Here is a 22,760-nt window from a genome sequence, read left to right on the forward strand (position 1 = left end):
ATTGCATATGTGTATGTATGTGGGAGACGGCCAACTTGTTGAAAAAAAAAAAAAATTATATATATATATATATATATATATATATATATATATATATATATATATATATATATATATATATATATATATATATATATATATATATAATATATATATATATAATATATATATATATATATATAATATATATATAATATATATATATATATATATATATATATATATATATATATAATATATATATAGGTAGTAGGTTGGTAGACAGCAACCACCCAGGGAAGTACTACCGTCCTGCCAGATGACTGTGAAACAAAAACCTGTAACTGTTTTGCATGATGGTAGGATTGCTGGTTTCTTTTTCTGTCTCATAAACACGCTAAGATAACAGGGATATCTTGCTACTCCTACTTACACTTTGGTCACACTTCACAGACACGCACATGCATATATATATATACATACATCTAGGTTTTTCTCCTTTTTCTAAATAGCTCTTGTTCTTTTTTATTTCTTCTATTGTCCATGGGGAAGTGGAAAAGAATCTTTCCTCCGTAAGCCATGCGTGTCGTATGAGGCGACTAAAATGCCGGGAGCAATGGGCTAGTAACCCCTTCTCCTGTATACAATTACTAAAAAAGAGAAGAAGAAAAACTTTATAAAACTGGGTTGCTTAAATGTGCGTGGATGTAGTGCGGATGACAAGAAACAGATGATTGCTGATGTTATGAATGAAAAGAAGTTGGATGTCCTGGCCCTAAGCGAAACAAAGCTGAAGGGGGTAGGAGAGTTTCAGTGGGGGGAAATAAATGGGATTAAATCTGGAGTATCTGAGAGAGTTAGAGCAAAGGAAGGGGTAGCAGTAATGTTAAATGATCAGTTATGGAAGGAGAAAAGAGAATATGAATGTGTAAATTCAAGAATTATGTGGATTAAAGTAAAGGTTGGATGCGAGAAGTGGGTCATAATAAGCGTGTATGCACCTGGAGAAGAGAGGAATGCAGAGGAGAGAGAGAGATTTTGGGAGATGTTAAGTGAATGTATAGGAGCCTTTGAACCAAGTGAGAGAGTAATTGTGGTAGGGGACTTGAATGCTAAAGTAGGAGAAACTTTTAGAGAGGGTGTGGTAGGTAAGTTTGGGGTGCCAGGTGTAAATGATAATGGGAGCCCTTTGATTGAACTTTGTATAGAAAGGGGTTTAGTTATAGGTAATACATATTTTAAGAAAAAGAGGATAAATAAGTATACATGATATGATGTAGGGCGAAATGACAGTAGTTTGTTGGATTATGTATTGGTAGATAAAAGACTGTTGAGTAGACTTCAGGATGTACATGTTTATAGAGGGGCCACAGATATATCAGATCACTTTCTAGTTGTAGCTACACTGAGAGTAAAAGGTAGATGGGATACAAGGAGAATAGAAGCATCAGGGAAGAGAGAGGTGAAGGTTTATAAACTAAAAGAGGAGGCAGTTAGGGTAAGATATAAACAGCTATTGGAGGATAGATGGGCTAATGAGAGCATAGGCAATGGGGTCGAAGAGGTATGGGGTAGGTTTAAAAATGTAGTGTTAGAGTGTTCAGCAGAAGTTTGTGGTTACAGGAAAGTGGGTGCAGGAGGGAAGAGGAGCGATTGGTGGAATGATGATGTAAAGAGAGTAGTAAGGGAGAAAAAGTTAGCATATGAGAAGTTTTTACAAAGTAGAAGTGATGCAAGGAGGGAAGAGTATATGGAGAAAAAGAGAGAAGTTAAGAGAGTGGTGAAGCAATGTAAAAAGAGAGCAAATGAGAGAGTGGGTGAGATGTTATCAACAAATTTTGTTGAAAATAAGAAAAAGTTTTGGAGTGAGATTAACAAGTTAAGAAAGCCTAGAGAACAAATGGATTTGTCAGTTAAAAATAGGAGAGGAGAGTTATTAAATGGAGAGGTAGAGGTATTGGGAAGATGGAAGGAATATTTTGAGGAATTGTTAAATGTTGATGAAGATAGGGAAGCTGTGATTTCGTGTATAGGGCAAGGAGGAATAACATCTTGTAGGAGTGAGGAAGAGCCAGTTGTGAGTGTGGGGGAAGTTCGTGAGGCAGTAGGTAAAATGAAAGGGGGTAAGGCAGCCGGGATTGATGGGATAAAGATAGAAATGTTAAAAGCAGGTGGGGATATAGTTTTGGAGTGGTTGGTGCAATTATTTAATAAATGTATGGAAGAGGGTAAGGTACCTAGGGATTGGCAGAGAGCATGCATAGTTCCTTTGTATAAAGGCAAAGGGGATAAAAGAGAGTGCAAAAATTATAGGGGGATAAGTCTGTTGAGTGTACCTGGTAAAGTGTATGGTAGAGTTATAATTGAAAGAATTAAGAGTAAGACGGAGAATAGGATAGCAGATGAACAAGGAGGCTTTAGGAAAGGTAGGGGGTGTGTGGACCAGGTGTTTACAGTGAAACATATAAGTGAACAGTATTTAGATAAGGCTAAAGAGGTCTTTGTGGCATTTATGGATTTGGAAAAGGCGTATGACAGGGTGGATAGGGGGGCAATGTGGCAGATGTTGCAAGTGTATGGTGTAGGAGGTAGGTTACTGAAAGCAGTGAAGAGTTTTTACGAGGATAGTGAGGCTCAAGTTAGAGTATGTAGGAAAGAGGGAAATTTTTTCCCAGTAAAAGTAGGCCTTAGACAAGGATGTGTGATGTCACCGTGGTTGTTTAATATATTTATAGATGGGGTTGTAAGAGAAGTAAATGCGAGGGTCTTGGCAAGAGGCGTGGAGTTAAAAGATAAAGAATCACACACAAAGTGGGAGTTGTCACAGCTGCTCTTTGCCGATGACACTGTGCTCTTGGGAGATTCTGAAGAGAAGTTGCAGAGATTGGTGGATGAATTTGGTAGGGTGTGCAAAAGAAGAAAATTAAAGGTGAATACAGGAAAGAGTAAGGTTATGAGGATAACAAAAAGATTAGGTGATGAAAGATTGAATATCAGATTGGAGGGAGAGAGTATGGAGGAGGTGAACGTATTCAGATATTTGGGAGTGGACGTGTCAGCGGATGGGTCTATGAAAGATGAGGTGAATCATAGAATTGATGAGGGAAAAAGAGTGAGTGGTGCACTTAGGAGTCTGTGGAGACAAAGAACTTTGTCCTTGGAGGCAAAGAGGGGAATGTATGAGAGTATAGTTTTACCAACGCTCTTATATGGGTGTGAAGCGTGGGTGATGAATGTTGCAGCGAGGAGAAGGCTGGAGGCAGTGGAGATGTCATGTCTGAGGGCAATGTGTGCTGTGAATATAATGCAGAGAATTCGTAGTTTGGAAGTTAGGAGGAGGTGCGGGATTACCAAAACTGTTGTCCAGAGGGCTGAGGAAGGGTTGTTGAGGTGGTTCGGACATGTAGAGAGAATGGAGCGAAACAGAATGACTTCAAGAGTGTATCAGTCTGTAGTGGAAGGAAGGCGGGGTAGGGGTCGGCCTAGGAAGGGTTGGAGGGAGGGGGTAAAGGAGGTTTTGTGTGCGAGGGGCTTGGACTTCCAGCAGGCATGCGTGAGCGTGTTTGATAGGAGTGAATGGAGACAAATGGTTTTTAATACTTGACGTGCTGTTGGAGTGTGAGCAAAGTAACATTTATGAAGGGATTCAGGGAAACCGGCAGGCCGGACTTGAGTCCTGGAGATGGGAAGTACAGTGCCTGCACTCTGAAGGAGGGGGGTTAATGTTGCAGTTTAAAAACTGTAGTGTAAAGCACCCTTCTGGCAAGACAGTGATGGAGTGAATGATGGTGAAAGTTTTTCTTTTTCGGGCCACCCTGCCTTGGTGGGAATCGGCCGGTGTGATAATAAAAAAAAAAAAAAAATATATATATTTATATATATCTTTCTTTCTTTCAACACACCGGCCGTATCCCACCGAGGCGGGGTGGCCCAAAAGGAAAAACGAAAGTTTCTCCTTTTACATTTAGTAATATATACAGGAGAAGAGGTTACTAGCCCCTTGCTCCCGGCATTTTAGTTGCCTCTTACAACACGCATGGCTTACGGAGGAAGAATTCTGTTCCACTTCCCCATGGAGATAAGAGGAAATAAACAAGAATAAGAACTAGAAAGAAAATAGAAGAAAACCCAGAGGGGTGTGTATATATGTGCTTGTACATGTATGTGTAGTGTGACCTAAGTGTAAGTAGAAGTAGCAAGACATACCTGAAATCTTGCATGTTCATGAGACAGAAAAAAGGACACCAGCAATCCTACCATCATGTAAAACAATTACAGGCTTTCGTTTTACACTCACTTGGCAGGACGGTAGTACCTCCCTGGGCGGTTGCTGTCTACCAACCTACTACCTATAATTTATATATATATTATATATATATATATTTTTTTTTTTTTTCAACAAGTTGGTCGTCTCCCACCGAGGCAGGGTGACCCAAAAAAGAAAGAAAATCCCCAAAAAGAAAATACTTTCATCATCATTCAACACTTTCACCACACTCACACATTATCACTGTTTTTGCAGAGGTGCTCAGAACACAACAGTTTAGTAGCATATACGTATAAAGATACACAACATATCCCTCCAAACTGCCAATATCCCAAACCCCTCCTTTAAAGTGCAGGCATTGTACTTCCCATTTCCAGGACTCAAGTCCGACTATATGAAAATAACCGGTTTCCCCGAATCCCTTCACTAAATATTACTCTGCTCACACTCCAACAGGTCGTCAGGTCCCAAGTACCATTTGTCTCCATTCACTCCTATCTAACACGCTCACGCACGCTTGCTGGAAGTCCAAGCCCCTCGCCCACAAAACCTCCTTTACCCCCTCTCTCCAACATTTTCGAGGACGACTCCTACCCCGCCTTCCTTCCCCTATAGATTTATATGCTTTCCATGTCATTCTACTTTGATCCATTCTCTCTAAATGACCAAACCACCTCAACAACCCCTCTTCTGCCCTCTGACTAATACTTTTATTAACTCCACACCTTTTCCTAATTTCCACACTCCGAATTTTCTGCATAATATTTACACCACACATTGCCCTTAGACAGGACATCTCCACTGCCTCCAACCGTCTCCTCGCTGCTGCATTTACCACCCAAGCTTCACATCCATATAAGAGTGTTGGTACTACTATACTTTCATACATTCCCTTCTTTGCCTCCATAGATAACGTTTTTTGACTCCACATATACCTCAACGCACCACTCACCTTTTTTCCTTCATCAATTCTATGATTAACCTCATCCTTCATAAATCCATCCGCCAACCCATCAACTCCCAAGTATCTGAAAACATTCACTTCTTCCATACTCCTCCTCCCCAATTTGATATCCAATTTTTCTTTATCTAAATCATTTGATACCCTCATCACCTTACTCTTTTCTATGTTCACTTTCAACTTTCTACTTTTACACACACTCCCAAACTCATCCACTAACCTTTGCAATTTTTCTTTAGAATCTCCCATAAGCACAGTATCATCAGCAAAAAGTAACTGTGTCAATTCCCACTTTGTATTTGGTTCCCCATAATTTAATCCCACCCCTCTCCCGAACACCCTAGCATTTACTTCTTTTACAACCCCATCTATAAATATATTAAACAACCATGGTGACATTACACATCCCTGTCTAAGACCTACTTTTACCGGGAAGTAATCTCCCTCTCTTCTACACACCCTAACCTGAGCCTCACTATCCTCATAAAAGCTCTTTACAACATTTAGTAACTTACCACCTATTCCATATATACTTGCAACATCTGCCACATTGCTCCCCTACCCACTATCATATGCCTTTTCTAAATCCATAAATGCAATAAAAACTTCCCTATCTTTATCTAAATACTGTTCACATATATGCTTCAATGTAAACACTTGATCTACACATCCCCTACCCACTCTGAAACCTCCCTGCTCATCCGCAATCCTACATTCTGTCTTACCTCTAATTCTTTCAATTATAACCCTACCGTACACTTTTCCTGGTATACTCAGTAAACTTATTCCTCTATAATTTTTACAATCTCTTTTGTCCCCATTCCCTTTATATAAAGGGACTATACATGCTCTCCACCAATCCCTAGGTACCTTCCCCTCTTTCATACATTTATTAAACAAAAGTACCAACCACTCCAACACTATATCTCCCCCTGCTTTTAACATTTCTGTCATGATCCCATCAGTTCCAGCTGCTTTACTCCCTTTCATTCTACGTAATGCATCACGTACCTCCCCCACACTTACATTCTGCTCTTCTTCACTTCTGGCCAGTGCATGAAATTAACGCTTCCCTTTCTTCCTCAACATTTAAAAGTTCCTCAAAATATTCTTGCCATCTACGTAATACCTCCCTCTCCCCATCTACTAACTCCCCTACTCTGTTTTTAACTGACAAATCCATATGTTCCCTAGGCTTGCGTAACTTGTTTAACTCACTCCAAAATTTTTTCTTATTTTCATTAAAATTTCTTGACAGTGCCTCTCCCACTCTATCATCTGCTCTCCTTTTGCACTCTCTCACCACTCTCTTCACCTTTCTTTTACTCTCCATATACTCTACTCGTCTTATAACACTTCTGCTTTGTAAAAACCTCTCATAAGCTAACTTTTTCTCTTTTACACACCCTTTACTTTATCACTGCACCAATCGCTCCTCTTTCCTCCTGCACCCACCCTCCTATAACCACAAACTTCTACCCCACATTCTAATATTGCATTTTTAAAACTATTCCAACCCTCTTCAACCCCCCCCCCCTACACTACTCATACTTGCACCAGCCCACCTTTCTGCCATTAGTTGCTTATATCTCACCCGAGCTTCCTCTGCCCTTAGTTTATACACTTTCACCTCCCTCTTACTTCTTGTTGCCAGTTTCCTCTTTTCCCATCTACCTCTTACTCCAAGTGTAGCTACAACTAAATAATGATCCGATATATCAGTTGCCCCTCTATAAACATGTACATCCTGGAGCCTACCCATCAACCTTTTATCCACCAATACATAATCTAATAAACTACTTTCATTATGTGCTACATCATACCTTGTATATTTATTTATCCTCTTTTTCATAAAATATGTATTACTTATTACCAAATTTCTTTCTACACATAGCTCAATTAAAGGCTCCCCATTTACATTTACCCCTGGCACCCCAAATTTACCTACTACTCCCTCCACAACATTTTTGCCCACTTTAGCATTGAAATCCCCAACCACCATTACTCTCACACTTGGTTCAAAACTCCCCACGCATTCACTCAACATTTCCCAAAATCTCTCACTCTCTCCTCTACACTTCTCTCTTCTCCAGGTGCATATACGCTTACTATAACCTAGTGCAGTACAGTACTGTAAATTATTAATCATCTTTTAAAAACATTGTCAGTTATTACATATTCAATAAATATTCCTGGTTTCATACATTTTAGGAACATTTAAAATATTTCATTGAGCAATGAGTAATTCTGCACTATGTATTTCCTAGTCACTATATTGGATTTGACCAGAACTTACTGTAATGCCTGAATCACAGTCTGAAATTTGTTCCTGATATTGAAACCTAAGGAAGTCAATAATGTGTTGCAAAGTTATAAGAAGTTAGTGCACTGTATCATGAGAATATTAAGAGTACACAATAATCGTGTGAACAAACTACCTGTACTTCCCAATAAGTCACACACATTAGCAGCAGATATATACAAAAAAATATGAATCTCACCAGCCATATATTAATAAATAATGTGCAGTGCAATCCATGTTTAAGGCATATATAGTATTTCATAAAATGTGTATCTTGAAAAAATGAGTAATGGTTAATAAAAAAAAAATAACTGGACAAGGTGGGAAAATAACACAAAAGTGTTTAGTCTGAAAAACTTGCTTCGAATTTTGTTAGAAAATTATAAATATTCGCAGAGTACAAGAAAGCATTTTATACTGAACAGCACTGTACGTATAATTTAAAAATTACAAAATTCTGAAGAAAAACTGGAAAATTGAAATACGTACGTACTTTTGTTATAGTTAAAATTTCTTATTTTCACTAACCCAATGGGAATTTGTTCACTGAACTTGATCCTAATTAGAATAAATACAAGTTCCCACCTTGTTTGTATATTTGAGAAAAGTAGTAGTGCAGAGGAAAACCTTAATACTCTGGACTCGTAGCATCACTAAGTTGCTAGCATTAAAATTTTACAAAATTTCTAAAATAGTAGCCATTCTTTTAAAAACACACAGCTGTATACTCAAACAACATTACTCACTCTGTACAACTCTTTAATCTATCCCTGCTCCATTTCTGGTGAATATGCACGGTAATCTACAGCAGTAAATTACTTAAAACCCATTTTAACTAAAACATCTATTAGAATGATCACTCACTCAGGTCCCAGACAACACACATCCTACTCAATATACCAACCATCTGCCCTTATTATTGTGCATACTATACATACAAGACACCAAACTTCATATAAATATTAACTCAGTTCTAAAATAAGAGTTTTAGGTCTAACACAATACATACAGAACACATGTAACAATAACAACAATAAACAATAATAATAATAATAATAATAATAATAATAATAATAATAATAATAATAATAATAATAATAATAATAATAATAATAATAATAATAATAATAATAATAATAATAATAATAATAATAATAATAATAATAATAATAATAATAATCAGATAAAGAGAAACTCAAAAGGGTCATACAGTATTGCAGGGAGAGGTGCTAAAGGATGAATATGCAGAGGTTAGGCATGAGTGAGAGGTTAGAAGTGTGCAAGGGAATAATTAATGAGGATAGTGAAGAGTGCTAAAGGTACAATAAAAACAATGTTGGTGCAACACATTAGTTTCTATTAAAAAGTCAGAGATAGTCTACATCAAAGGTTAGCCTTTCAGCAAGGAAGATAGTTCAGTCAAGTGTGTTGGATATACACGACATTCTATTAAGATATGGAAAACCAACAGTGCAACCTCGTAATCCTCACAGAGCAGTGCAAGTCATTTGTCCATGAGGCATCCGTGAGGTGTGTGGCAGATATGTAGACAAGAGAATATTCAATACGAGAATATGAGACACAGTGAGCAGAGAAAAATATGCCCCTTTTGCAAAAACATTTGGGCAATTATGAAATACAGTAGTTTCATACCACTAATGTACCGTACTGTAACAGCATTCTGGTGGTATGACAAGCAAGACATAGCAATACTCAAATCCATATATAAACCACTAATGTTAGAAGAACAAGATGAATACAGGACAAGATTGACTACACTAAGAACATACATTTGGTTCAAAATCAAACCTACAAATTGCATCTATGGCATGTTGGTCAACTTTTCCAGCTGCTACAGAAAATAAAATTGTAGACATTCAAACCTTGAAGCATCAAATATAAGAAAAAAAAAGCTAGGCAAAACACTCAACAGTGCAACTAGGTATCCCAGGGCAGCTAATTTTCTGTTTCAGACTCAATGCTGCAATTTTGAGGGGTTATGCCTTTTATATCCTAGGTATGCACCTCAGCTCTAAGAAGCTGGATGAGATTTCTGAAATGTAATTTTATACAAACTAGTATTGTGTACAAGTAATGCATCCTTCAAATTCTGAACCATCTTTGAACCATCAATGTATCTTATAAACCTTGTGTATCATATTATATAATGAAATACTGTATACTTATTGGTGAATTAACTAAAGGATGGGGTGGTGGGGGAAGTGCAATATTCATATGGCTTCAGGAATGAATGGAAATATTTTTCCTCTAAGTCTTTTTTTTTTCTATTTTTCCAAAGCAATGGGTCCTGCAATTTTAAGTAGAGGTGAACCCTAAAAAAGACTATAAAGAAATTTTTTATGTAATGCACAATTTTGCTTCCAGTGATAACTAGGCTTCTATAATTCTGTACAAAATATTTTTTTTTTTAACGCATCAGCCGTTTCCCACCGAGGCAGGGCGACCCAAAAAGAAAGAAAAAAAAAAATTCATCACTGACTTTGCAGAGGCGCTCAGATATGACAGTTTAGACGTCCCCCCAAACTGCCAACATCCTAAACCCCTCCTTTAAAGTGCAGGCATTGTATTTCCCATTTCCAGGACTCAAGTCCGGCTAACCGGTTTCCTTGAATCCCTTCATAAAATATTACCCTGTTCACACTCCAACAACTCATGAGGTCCCAGAAACCATTCATCTCCATTCACTCCTATCTAACATGCTCACGCATGCTTGCTGGAAGTCCAAGGCCCTCGCCCACAAAACCTCCTTTACCCCCCTCCCTCCAACCTCTTCAGGGATGACCCCTACCCCGCCTTCCTTCCCCAGTAGATTTACACACTCTCCAAGTCAATCTACCTTGTTCCAATCTCTCTAAATGACCAAACTACCTCAACAGCCCCTCTTCAGCCCTCGAATACTTTTAGTAACTCCACACCTCCTCCTAATTTCTACACTACAAATTCTCTGCATAATATTTACACCACACATTGCCCTTAGACACGACATCTCCAATGCTTCAAGTTGCCTCCTCACTGCAGCATTTACAACCCATGTTTCACACCCACATATGAGTTGGTACCACTATACTCTTGTACATTCCCTTCTTTCCTTCCATGGATAACACTGTCTCCACAGATACCTCAACGCACCACTCACCTTTTTTTCCTTCATCAATTCTATGGTTTACTTCATCCTTCATAAACCCATCCACTGACAAGTCAACTCTCAAAAATCCGAAAACATTCACTTCTTCCACATTCCCTCCCTCCAATGTGATATCCAATTTTTCTTTATCTAAATCGTTTGATACTCTCATCACCTTACTCTTATCTATATTCACTTTCAACTTTCCACATTTACACACCCTCCCAAACTCATCCACTAACCTTTGCAACTTCTCACTAGAATCCCCCAAAAGTGCACAATATCATCAGCAGAAAGTAACTGTCAACTCCCATTTTGTATTTGATTCCCCATAATTTAACCCTTTCAGGGTCCGTGCCGTAGATCTACGGCTTTACGTTCAGGGTGCAAACCGTAGATCTATGCCATAAGCTCAGCTCACTCTGATAAGCTGTGAGCAGTAAATTTGGGCCTAGATATGAGAGAATACATCTATGTGGTATGTGCGCACAACATAAAGCAAATCCTGCAGCACACAGTGCATAATGAGAGAAAGAAAACCAAGATCATAATTTTCGATTAAAACAGCGACTTTGCAGTGTTTTCTCGTGTTTTTTATAGTTGTATTTGCAATTTCTTGGTCTCATTTGATAGAATGGAAGATATACTACAGAAATAGAGATGATTTTGATTGATTTTAGTACTGGAAATGGCTTGAAACTGAGCTCAAAGTAGCAGATATGTTAAATTTTTGCTGATGTTCAAGAGTAAACAAATGACCTCACAAGTCTAATACGTACATGACAGCTGGTGGGTCTAATATACATTCACCAATGAGGTGATATTATTTATACAATTATTATTACGGTATTGCATAACAGTAAATTTTCTATTTTTTGGTTTGAATAAAAATTCATTATGTGAACAAAAAATCAAAATGGAATTCATTTGTAAAGCCTGAAAACATAACTAATGCACGGAGGAAATGTTAGGTTAGTGCCAGGAATGCCTGCATTGTTTATTCTGGACCCTTTTTTGAAATTGGATTATTTTGAACTTTGCATTAAATTGGCCAAATTACAAATTTCCAGTCACTTTATTTTGTTGTTGAAACAGTTGACTTGGCGATTTCTTGTGCTCAATTGATAGAATAGAAGTAATACTAGTGAAATAGCTAAGAATTTGTTTGACTGGAATACTGTAATTGGCCTAAAATGGGAGTCAAAGTCAGCAAAATCCCTGATGCGTAAATATCGCCGACACATCAAAATTCGCAAGCATAATTTTGTCAATTTCCCATCAAATTTTGTACTTTTTGTTTTATTACCTTCAGAAAAAGATTCTCTGCCATATCATAAGAAAAAATAACAAAATTATTTTTTGAAAATTCTTTGACCCTGGTGCACACTTTGAAATTTGGCCTCTGGACCCTGAAAGGGTTAATCACACCCTTCTCCCCAACACCCTAGCATTTACTTATTTTACAACCCCATTTATAAATGTTAAACAACCATGGTGACATTACACATCCTGTCTAGGACCTACTATTACTGGAAAGTAATCTCCCTCTCTCCTACTTACCCTAACCTGAGCCTCACTATACTCAAAAACTCTTTACAGCATTTAGCAACTTACTAGCTGTTCCGTACATTGGCAATATCTGCCACATTTCTCCCCTATCCACTATCATTTTTTTTTTTAACAAGTTGGCCGTCTCCCACCGAGGCAGGGTGACCCAAAAAGAAAAAATCCCCAAAAAGGAAATACTCCCATCATCTTTCAACACTTTCACCTCATTCATACATAATCACTCTCTTTGCAGAGGTGCCCAGATACAACAGTTTAGAAGCATTTATAAAGATATATAACATATCCCTCCAAACTGCCAATATTTCAAACCCCTCCTTTAAAGTGCAGGCATTGTACTTCTCATTTCCAGTACTCAAGTCCAGCTATATATATTCTCCATTGTATGCCTTTTCTAAATCCATAAATGCAATGAAAACTTCCACAGCAAGGCTGTCAAGGATCCCATGCAAAGTTTAAGAGTTGAAAACATAATATTAGTTACGACAAATAAAAACTGAACCGATATTTTTTGCTATATGAAAGTATTCTTGAAGGAAGACTAATATTACAAATGAACCATTATTCCATTAGGGCATAAATGCTGTAAGTACAGTACATCAAATCATTTACAATATTTTTTTTTTTGTCATTTAATCTGTTCAAATACTGTACATGTTTATAGAGGAGCAACTGATATATCGGATCATTATTTAGTTGTAACTACAGTTAGAGTAAGAGGTAGATGGGAAAAGAGGAAGAGTGCAACAACAAGTAAGAGGGAGGTGAAAGTGTATAAGCAAAGGGAGGAGGAAGTTCACGTGAGATATAAGCGACTATTGGCAGAAAGGTGGACTAGTGCAAAGACGAGTAGTGGGGGGGTTGAAGAGGGTTGGAATAGTTTTAAAAATGCAGTATTAGAATGTGGGGGCAGAAGTTTGTGGTTATAGGAGGGTGGGGGCAGGAGGAAAGAGGAGTGATTGGTGGAATGATGAAGTAAAGGGTGTGATAAAAGAGAAAAAGGTAGCTTATGAGAGGTTTTTACAAAGCAGAAGTGTTATAAGAAGAGCAGAGTATATGGAGAGTAAAAGAAAGGTAAAGAGAGTGGTGAGAGAGTGCAAAAGGAGAGCAGATGATAGAGTGGGAGAGGCAGTCACGAAATTTTAATGAAAATAAGAAAAAATTTTGGAGTGAGTTAAACAAGTTAAGAAAGCCTAAGGAAAGTATGGATTTGTCAGTTAAAAACAGAGTAGGGGAGTTAGTAGATGGGGAGGTGGAGGTATTAGGTAGATGGCGAGAATATTTTGAGGAACTTTTAAATGTTAAGGAAGAAAGAGAGGCAGTAATTTCATGCACTGGTCAGGGAGGTATACCATCTTTTAGGAGTAAAGAAGAGCAGAAAGTAAGTGTGGGGGAGGTACGTGAGGCATTACGTAGAATGAAAGGGGGTAAAGTAGCTGGAACTGATGGGATCATGACAGAAATGTTAAAAGCAGGGGGGGATATAGTGTTGGAGTGATTGGTACTTTTGTTTAATAAATGTATGAAAGAGGGGAAGGTACCTAGGGATTGGCGGAGAGCATGTATAGTCCCTTTATATAAAGGGAAAGGGGACAAGAGAGACTGTAAAAATTATAGAGGAATAAGTTTACTGAGTATACCAGGAAAAGTGTACAGTAGGGATATAATTGAAAGAATTAGAGGTAAGACAGAATGTAGGATTGCGGATGAGCAAGGAGGTTTCAGAGTGGGTAGGGGATGTGTAGATCAAGTGTTTACATAGAAGCATATATGTGAACAGTATTTAGATAAAGGTAGGGAAGTTTTTATTGCATTTATGGATTTAGAAAAGGCATATGATAGAGTGGATAGAGGAGCAATGTGGCAGATGTTGCAAGTATATGGAATAGGTGGTAAGTTATTAAATGCTGTAAAGAGTTTTTATGAGGATAGTGAGGCTCAGGTTAGGGTGTGTAGATGAGAGGGAGACTACTTCCCGGTAAAAGTAGGTCTTAGACAGGGATGTGTAATGTCACCATGGTTGTTTAATATATTTATAGATGGGGTTGTAAAGGAAGTAAATGCTAGGATGTTTGGGAGAGGGGTGGGATTAAATTTTGGGGAATCAAATTCAAAATGGGAATTGACACAGTTACTTTTTGCTGATGATACTGTGCTTATGGGAGATTCTAAAGAAAAATTGCAAAGGTTAGTGGATGAGTTTGGGAATGTGTGTAAAGGTAGAAAGTTGAAAGTGAACACAGAAAAGAGTAAAGTGATGAGGGTATCAAATGATTTAGATAAAGAAAAATTGGATATCAAATTGGGGAGGAGGAGTATGGAAGAAGTGAATGTTTTCAGATACTCGGGAGTTAACGTGTCGGAGGATGGATTTATGAAGGATGAGGTTAATCATAGAACTGATGAGGGAAAAAAGGTGAGTGGTGCGTTGAGGTATATGTGGAGTCAAAAAACGTTATCTATGGAGGCAAAGAAGGGAATGTATGAAAGTATAGTAGTACCAACACTCTTATATGGGTGTGAAGCTTGGGTGGTAAATGCAGCAGCGAGGAGACGGTTGGAGGCAGTGGAGATGTCCTGTTTAAGGGCAATGTGTGGTGTAAATATCATGCAGAAAATTCGGAGTGTGGAAATTAGGAAAAGGTGTGGAGTTAATAAAAGTATTAGTCAGAGGGCAGAAGAGGGGTTGTTGAGGTGGTTTGGTCATTTAGAGAGAATGGATCAAAGTAGAATGACATGGAAAGCATATAAATCTATAGGGGAAGGAAGGCGGGGTAGGGGTCGTCCTCGAAAGGGTTGGAGAGAGGGGGTAAAGGAGGTTTTGTGGGCAAGGGGCCTGGACTTCCAGCAAGTGTGCGTGAGCGTGTTAGATAGGAGTGAATGGAAACGAATTCTACTTGGGACCTGACGATCTGTTGGAGTGTGAGCAGGGTAATATTTAGTGAAGGGATTCAGGGAAACCAGTTATTTTCATATAGTCGGACTTGATTCCTGGAAATGGGAAGTACAATGCCTGCACTTTAAAGGAGGGGTTTTGGGATATTGGCAGTTTGGAGGGATATGTTGTGTATCTTTATACGTATATGCTTCTAAACTGTTGTATTCTGAGCACCTCTGCAAAAACAGTGATAATGTGCGAGTGTGGTGGAAGTGTTGAATGATGATGAAAGTATTTTCTTTTTGGGGATTTTCTTTCTTTTTTGGGTCACCCTGCCTCGGTGGGAGAACGCTGACGTTGAAAAAAAAAAAAAAAATACTGTTCATTCATCTTGGGTAAAAAACACCAAATAATTTACTCATATTTTATAAGCAAAATTTTATATATAAACTATGATAGTGTTAAAATCTTTGCTAATTAATGACTCTGGTTTCAATTTGCAGAGCAAGAGAAGTAGAGGGTTTCCCCTTTGGGCCCTATTTAGCACCTTCCTGGGTGGATTATGTCTCCTATGGAGATGACACAGCTTGAGTTAAAAAGCTTATCATGGCCTTGGCATTAATGCAATTTAGTGTAAGTTGAGGTAGGTAATGGCGATTGTTGGGAATAGCAGTGATGGAGGTCCATAATCACAGAAGGAAGTAGAATAAATATTAAGATATTTGAAGAGAGCTTAGACCTGTTAAATCACTCAGTGTTCTTGCCAAGTAGTAGTACAGTAAATATAAATATAAAAAAAAATATTGGAACAAACAAAAAATCTTATTATTCCAAATCAATTGCACCTAACAGAACAAAGATACCAACATAATACAAAGAAAAGAACTACAATATAAGAGGGTTAAAAGGAAAAAAGGTTGACCAAACACACATCCAGAATTCAATTCAAGCCAAAGACCACAAACTACAAGTTAAACAGAAGTGTCACAAGCAGCCGTGGCATCAGTGGCAGAGATGGGGTGCATCAGTGATAGCAGCAGCATTATCAGAAACAGTGGACAGATTTTTACATGAGGGGTACAATACCCCATTAGTTAGGATGAAGAAAAAAAAAGGGGGGGAGGGGGGGATGAATGCTGGGTTCTTAATCAGGATTCTTACCCTACCACCACAGTATTTCTTACAGTGTTGAGGTGATGGAGGTGGCAGACAATGAAAATTGCAATGGTGAATAATGAGTATTAGATGATAATGGATGACAGTGATGATATGATGCGAGAGAACCTTTAAGACTGAAATGACCATGAGAAGTACAAGTGAAAAGGGCCAATACAAGGAAGAATACAAATGACAGATTGTGTTTGACTGGGAAATACACACAGGATGCAGGGCAAGTCTTTATTCTGATGACATGATAAAGCTTAACACATCAAAACAGCATCAGAAAAAAAAAAACTTGCTCTGCACACTAACATTTACCACCAGCAGAGTGTGGTTATGATCACACATGTGGAACAACATACTGGTAGTGTACGAAACAGCCAAGACATTGCTGCGGGTAAATGAATAAGTGTGGTTGTACTACCTCTTCACTAAGTTAAGCAAGTGTAGAAAGTACAGTAAAAGCTCAATATAAGACCTTGATATAGTAGACTTTTAAAATTATGAGCAAAACCCACTGGCTAAATTGTAATTTTACCTCTTTCATTTTCAATGTTTATTACGGTATATCTATAATAACATCGTACAGCACGATTAAGTACAGAGTAGAGCACTTTAGTGCATTATTTGGTATTTTTTTTAGCATTATTCTAATTTAATGGGCATTCAAGTCAATCCTTCTATTAGTCTGATATCAAGGGTTTACTGTACTGAAGTAGTAAAGGACAGGTGTCAATTGCAATATGTTTATCTTTCAACATTTTTGTTTTCTCCAGGCAATATCCAGCTTATGTCACAAAAATGGGACAACGGTAATGAAAAATATGCCTGTGCTTACACTGGCTACCTAGTGTTGGTTCCAGGGATCACTGACCCCTAAAAGCTGGTCTCTCATGACCTGATCAGCTAGGTAGTTGAAATCAGTAAATGGGCAGTTTCTTGTACTCAATCGATAGAACAAATGGAGTTCTAAAGAAACAGTTTAAAGGTAGACACCACAGCCTGGCTGACCATGTATTCCTTGGAGAAAAATACAGTATTAAGTTGTCTCTTAGAGACAATATGAGAGCATTTGCCAGTATCTCTCATATTTGAGGGTACTTTAGGTACAGTTTTGTCTTAACTTACTGTGTTCCTACTTTCCTGCTTATCATGGGATTTATTCTGCCCATTCTACAATGCTGCCAACTCACCTAAGATACATTACTGCAAATTGGGAATCAATCCCTTGAAATAATTTTTCTTACCTGCATTCCAAGAAGAACAACTCATGCTCAAGTATACATTCCTATTACAGACCTTTCAGACATACCAGTAAGAGAGATGCCATGGTGGGTGCGGCCATCAAAAGTTGCAAACTATTCTAATGCCCAGGTATCCTCTCTTCATACCAGTAGTACCAGATCAGTTCTTTCTTGTTTCTCTAGCATGATGCATGTAATGATGTAAAGAGGTCAAGTGCACACATACTGTATGTAATGTCATGCACCAGGTCAAAAATGCAACATCTGCCACAGCTTGTGTTCCCTAGTGGTGTCTACATGTTCTAGATAGCAAACCATAAATCTGAAGGCCAAATGCTGTGTATCAAAAAGCTACAGCAATACTTAAATACAGTATGAATGTAATGAGCTGTTTGTGTATTAGTCAGTGTCTGCTGTTTAACCTGAAGTTCTGGTGAGGCCTTGTAGGTTTAACATATAGTGCATTACACCTTAAGCAACAGAAGCTTTTGATATATCATTATTGGCTACATTACTTTTATCATACCAAATTTCTACAAGTCATACTTAAATAATTAAAACTAAAAATATATAGTCCAAACCAACTTAACAATTACATCTTTTGTAGCTTTGTATCACTGAGTGAAAGGCTAATATTTTAGTACTAGGAGTCCAAAGTTTGTGAGAAAAAAAGAAAGAATTATAAGAACAGAAAATTATTTTTGAGAAGCTATTAAGAATAAAGGCTCCTTCTTGAGATGAAGCAGCTATCTGAAAAATTTATTTAATAGATATTTTTAAGGCATAAGAGATACATAACACATTAGCAAAGTTAAATGCAATTTAAGTCCCAAAATGACCTGGTATTAGCATATACCATTCATTATACCTGGTTGAAAGTCATGACAAACTAATGTATGGAACTCATCTAACATAATGTATGAAGATTAATATTATATATGTATAGAGTGTTTCACACCTTAATTATTTTTTTTACCACATCAACCTTGTCCCACCAAGGCAGGGTGACCCAAAAAAGGAAATTCATTCACCATCATTCATTCAATAATTGTCTTGCCAAAATGAGCAAATAACTCTCCAAACTGCAGCATACCCGACCCTCTTTCAGAAAGCAGGCGCAGTACTTCCCAGGAAGTTTTATTAAGATCATTTATCATACTTAATGCAACAGGTTCACTAACATTATTGTACCGTCATTGCTAATAAATGGCAAAGAATATTTGAGTGTTAAAGTACTTCTCCAGTGACCATAATACTGTACGCTCTCACACACTTGGTAATCTCTAATTCCTTATTCCTATGTTAAATATTTCTAACATCTGTACTGTACTGATCAGAAAATACTTGCAAGTCAATATATTACAGTATGTACATTGAAAGTGCCAATAACCTTTCTAACTTAAGAAAAACATTTACATTAAATATTACAATACATATAAATGCAATTTAAGTATGCAAGTTTAAGTTCAACTGCACAATGTTCATTTGATTTAGTTTGATTTATTGATTTAGCATAAAAAATATACCACCTCAAATGTAAAGGAATAAGTATCAACAAAATTATGTACTGCATAATATTTAGCCAGTATCTGTTGCAAAAATACTTTTCTAAAAGAAAACAAATCTAGAAAATTTAAACTGGGTTATGCTGATGTCCTGTGACTCAAAACTCAGAGGTCACAAACTTTAAGAAGGGGTGTAACAAGCAGTAAGTATGGTGTACTAAAGGCTAGGCCACAATAACTGCGCAGAATACAAGCCTCAACGTTATCACCAATAGGACTTCATGCAGGGAACATCTCTTCTACACTCTCAAGCCCATAAGTATTTTCTTACCTCCTTCAAAATTCAAGGAGCATGTTCAAAGGAAAATTTTTACAGTGGTTTTAGAAAATCACTAAACTTCATTCAAGTGTAAACCTAAATAAACATTCAATATAAATGAAAAACATTTAGAATTGCAAAGAACATATTAAAGCTGCATGAAATCAAATGAGAAATAATACTAATAAAATTAAATGACTTCTGCAATAAGTTTTTTCTGGGGGTTCATGTTAAATAGACATTTACACTAAAACCTTTCAGACAAACACAGTATGTAATAATTATACTGCCAAAATAACATTCTCATTAAAATCTTGCCCAAGACTAAAAATAAGAATTTGTTTTAAGATCCAGTAACTTTTATAACTTATAACTTGCAATAATTTAACGTTATTCTGCTCATAAAAGTTATTATACAACTTGTCTTTTTTTCAAAGAAAATACTGTATCATAGCACAAGTGAACTCGCTCAATCAGAGTTGCACAATTTGGTCAGCATACAGTAGTGCATATGTCAAACATAATGAGAGGAGCTGCACACAAATGACCATCATTACACAATAAAGTCATAATAAAATACATTTTCCCAGAGACATATTTGAAAACAAAACAAAACCAGGATAACATTAGCTGTGTATATTACAGTGTCATAACACATCACTCTTACATAACACGGTTACATTACCAACAACCATGTTTTATGTGAAATTTGTATTATCTATACTGAAGGGCATATGAGAAAAAGAGGGTTGCATTCCCAAGACCTTAAAGAAAAAAAAAAATACAAGATTACCCAAAGCAATTTCTATCTTAAATTACAGTTGGTAACTTTTTTACACCTTGACATGCAGAGAGATGGTTGGCATGGCCCTACTGGGCCAAGGTGGTTGGATAGCTATTGTCAGGATGAGGTAGATGGTTGCAGTTGTGTTGGTGTCAATGCCGAGTTGTTGGTAGATGATAATTGTGCTGAAATTCTAAAGTACTGTATCTTACAGTGTCAGAGACGCTATTTGTTACCCAAAAATATGTCCTAACACTCCAGCATCCTAGACTAAAATAACTGCTTTCTATGCAATTTGTATCATTGTGTAAATTTAGATGGTTTTAACCAGCATCCTATTGCATAAACACGCTATTGTCTTGTAGAATGTCCACATTACTATTCTCGCAAACTTACATTATTGACTAGATGTAACTGAGACTGTTAGAGATCAGAATGCACTTCATAGCAATTCTTCCAGAAGTGTCATTTTTTTTCAGAGCAAAAGTCTGTAGCTTTACCATTAGTATGTAGAATCTCATGCATATTTTGGAGTGTCATCTGTGCAGGTACAGGTTCTTTGTCTTCTTCTGTTATCCAATTCTCATCTACCTTAGAACTAAACTCCTCCCCATCTTAGAACTAAGCTCCTCCAACATTTCAATTTTTTTTTTCATCATCCATATGTAACAGTTCATTTAAATCTTCTTGCAAATCTTCAAAGCCCTCACCTGGCACTGTCCTTGCCAGATTTACAATTTTCTAGACCTGACTATTCATTGAGGGGAAAAAACCTAAAAAATTATTCATTACATTAGGTCATACTTGTCCCCAGTTTACATTTATTATTGATTGGGGAACTTTATCCCTTGTATTCTTGAAGAGAGTTAGTGCATCTGCAACATTAATCAAATTTATGCCAGAACTGGCATTCCACCAACTGCCTAGTCATCCACTGCAGTGATTAGTTTCTGCATCACCCCTAGTGTGAAGCAGCAATTTAAGGTCTAGATCACTCCTCAATCCAGTAGTTGTATCAAAGATGTTATATTTAGTGTTAGAAACATTCTTTACATTAGGATAGACTGCAAATGTTGAAGATGACTAGAGAAATTATCAAAAGTGAGGAGAATCTTGAATGAAAGGTTCATTAGGAAGAGGTACATCTTGAGAGAGAGACTAAAATGATTGTACCACTCAATAAACAGGGGCCCCACTCATCTATGATGTCATCCATGTTACACTGCCAAATAAGCAGACAAAATCATTTTGTTTCTACTTTTAAAGCATGGGAATTCTGTGGATAAAAAACCATAGACTTGCATCAGAAATTACCCGAGAAATTAGTGCACAAATGCAAGCTACAGAACATTTTTCACTGTTTTGAATCTAGGCATACTTTTCTGTTGCTTGCTGACACAAGTTTTAGACAGCATCATCTTCCAAAATATACCCGCTTTATTTAAGCGCTTAAGGCTTGTAACCGGCATTAGAAATAATTTCCTCCAACTGGGCAGAAAAATTCATGGGGGCAGCATGGTCAGCAGATTCATTTTCTTCACTAAATTTAAAATTATGCAGCTTATTATACACTTTAAAATGGCTGAACTAACCAAACATTCATGTGCTGGCTAAACTTCCTACTCAGTTTTAAGAACATAAGAAAGAAGGAACACTGCAACAGGCCTACTGACCCATGCAGAGCAGGTCCATGTCCCCCCCGGATAAGACCAATGACCCACCCACCCCGGATTAGCCCAATGACCCACCCAGTCTGGTCACCTAAACTCAAGGATGGAGCACTGCACCAGACCCAGCAGCACAAGCTAGTCAGGTCCAACTCACACCCACCCACACCCACTCATGTATTTATCTAACCTATTTTTAAAACTACACAACGTTTTAGCCTGAATAACTGTACTCGGGAGTTTGTTCCACTCATCCACAACTCTATTACCAAACCAGTGCTTTCCTATATCCTTCCTGAATCTGAATTTTTCCAACTTGAAACCATTGCTGCGAGTCCTGTCTTGGCTGGAAATTTTCAGCACGCTATTTACATCCCCTTTATTTATTCCTGTTTTCCATTTATACACCTCGATCATATCCCCCTAATTCTACGCCTTTCGAGAGAGTGCAGATTCAGGGCCCTCAGTCTATCCTCATAGGGAAGATTTCTGATACATGGGATCATCTTTGTCATCCTCCTCTGTACGTTTTCCAGAGCATTTATATCCATTCTGTAATACGGTGACCAGAACTGAGCAGCATAGTCTAAATGAGGCCTAACCAAGGATATATAGAGTTGAAGAACAACCTGAGGACTTCTATTATTTATACTTCTAGTTATGAAGCCAAGAATTCTGTTAGCTTTATTGCGAACACTAATGCACTGTTGTCTTGGTTTTAGATTACTGCTAACCAGAACTCCTAAATCCTTTTCACAATCAGTAGTATTAAGATCTACATTATTTAGTTTATATGTGGCATGGTTATTTAACTGTCCAACATTTAGAACTTTGCATTTGTCAATATTAAACTGCATCTGCCACTTGTCCGACAGTCTATTCAGTCTCTTCAAATCATCCTGGAGTGCTTTAGTGTCCTCATTAGAATGGATTGGACGGCCTGTTTTGGTGTCATCAGCAAATTTGCTTATGTCGCTATTTA

The 22,760-nt window shown here is 37.4% G+C and overlaps 1 protein-coding gene across 1 annotated transcript in view; it reads right to left on the minus strand.

The window, feature by feature from the left end:
- Positions 1–22,760, minus strand: part of LOC128688472 (bridge-like lipid transfer protein family member 3B) — a 272,927-nt gene that overhangs the window by 196,518 nt on the left and 53,649 nt on the right. The window lies entirely within an intron of this gene.

Source organism: Cherax quadricarinatus, chromosome 13 (genome assembly GCF_038502225.1).
Source record: "Cherax quadricarinatus isolate ZL_2023a chromosome 13, ASM3850222v1, whole genome shotgun sequence".
Classification (NCBI taxonomy): domain Eukaryota; kingdom Metazoa; phylum Arthropoda; class Malacostraca; order Decapoda; family Parastacidae; genus Cherax; species Cherax quadricarinatus.